Source organism: Euphorbia lathyris, chromosome 4 (assembly GCF_963576675.1).
Source record: "Euphorbia lathyris chromosome 4, ddEupLath1.1, whole genome shotgun sequence".
NCBI classification, from domain to species: Eukaryota; Viridiplantae; Streptophyta; class Magnoliopsida; order Malpighiales; family Euphorbiaceae; genus Euphorbia; species Euphorbia lathyris.
Genome location: NC_088913.1, coordinates 47318651 through 47320801, shown reverse-complemented (window position 1 = coordinate 47320801; position 2151 = coordinate 47318651).

Sequence of the window (2151 nt, the reverse complement as noted above, 5' to 3'; positions counted from 1 at the left end):
CTTACCCTTCTTAGGTTTGATGGGAAGGCTGTGAGCTAAGCCATATAAAATTCCCGAGGTGATCTCAGTGCCTTCTACGTCAATTTCCCTCTTCAAGCTGACCTGGTGATCCTGAAGGATTTTCGTGATGAGAGAGCCCATCCTGAGGAAAGCCCCAATAAGAAAGACGGGCATATTGAGCGTCTTGTAGGTCAGCATGTGCCAGATAAAGCACTGCTCAAAGTTCGAGGCTAAGGAGGAGGAGTTGACCTTAGGAAAAAGAAAGTTGGTCAGGATGTAGTGAGCTTGTTTTTTAGGCTGACCCATGCTGGTACTGGAGATTTCACCCTTGTGATTATTGGGTTTACAGAACTCGACATTGTAATCAACCTGTTTATAGTCGTTCATGCATCTCAGTTCTACACCTTCTGCTTTAAGCTTTAGCAGGATAGCAAGGTAAGAGGGAGTGATGGTGATTTCCTTATTCTTAACCTTGGTGACCAAGTAGTCATCATCGTCCTCAGCGACCTGTAAGTTCGCATAGAATTTCTTTACGAGCTGAGGATAAGTAGTTCCAGGGAGAGAGAAGAGGGAAGTCCACACATTCTTTGTAATCCAGTCACAGAAGGGTTTTTCTTCCTCGATAAAGCTTCCGGAAAACCATCGAGAATGGTAGACGTTGAGGCCTTTTATGCTATTGAAAACCTGGAAAAACTTCCTTTCCTTGGGTTTCTTATTTTTCTTTTCTTTCTTCTTCTTCGACGGAGTTGTTTGGTCAGTGTTAGGGTTTTTGCCGAGGATGCTGACCTCGGGCATTGGTTGGTCAAGCCGACCATGGGTCTGTTCCTGAGACTCTGAGGAAGTCTTGTGATATTCCTGCTCAGCAGGAGATGGAGGATTAATGTCAGAGCGATTATCGTCGTATTGCTCACTGGACATATTCTGGGAATCGTTCGCATGGTGTTCTTGAGGATTTTTGAGAGAGTTAGGAGATTAGGGAATTGAGAGAGAGAGATCGAGTGCCAAATGTTTCAAGCATAAAGAGGATTTAGTGGGAATTCATCCACTATTTATAGTCGGTGCGTGTTGATCTGATAGGTCAGAATGGCGGTTCAATTTTGAATCAATCAACGACATTTAATTCTGACATTAATGACACATTCGGCGTATGGGTTTCTAATCATTATGCTTATGTCATCCTAGGTGTGTACATAAATACGCGTGCAAGTATTCTACTCAACATCTAAGATACTAAACGTTTGGTGTTCTGAGTTTAGCGTAAAAGGGGTTCTTACCATGTGTAGTAACTCAGCTTTTAGCAATCACTCAATATATATGGCAATCAGCAAATAGTGATTTTATAGCATTCATATCTACTCAGCATATGACAGTTACTCAACATGTAATAATCACTCGGCATGATATAATCACTCAACATTCATTTTACTCAGAATTTTATTGAAGAGGATTAGACATACTGATAGTTTCCTTTAGTATGCTGAATTGCTCACGAGCCAATGGCTTCGTGAAGATATCTGCAAGCTGTTCACCTATTGGAACATATGTCAGCTTGATTTCACCCTTGAGTACATGATCTCTGATGAAGTGATGCCTTATGCTGACATGCTTCATCCTGCTGTGTTGGATTGGATTTTTAGATAAGTCAATGGCACTTTTGTTGTCACATTTGACTTCAATTGTTTTGGTTTGAACTCCATAATCATCCAGTTGTTGCTTGATCCATATGACTTGTGCAACATAGCTTCCAGCAGCAATGTACTCAGCTTCAGCTGTTGACAAGGCAACTGACGACTGCTTCTTACTGAACCAAGACACTAGACAATTTCCAAGGAAGTAACATCCTCTTGAAGTGCTTTTCCGCTCAAGCTTGTCTCGTCCATAGTTAGCGTCAGTGTATCCAACGAGTGTGAAATCGTTCGTGTTGGGATACCACAAACCTGCATTCACTGAGCTTTGCAAATATCTAAGGATTCTTTTTACAGCTATGTAATGAGATTCCTTAGGGTCAGCTTGATATCTTGCACAGTAACATACTGAGTACTGAATATCTGGCCTACTTGCCGTTAGATAGAGTAGAGAGCCAATCATACCTCGATATAATTTGTTGTCTACTGACTTACCTTTTTCATCAGCACAGAGCACCGTGTCAGT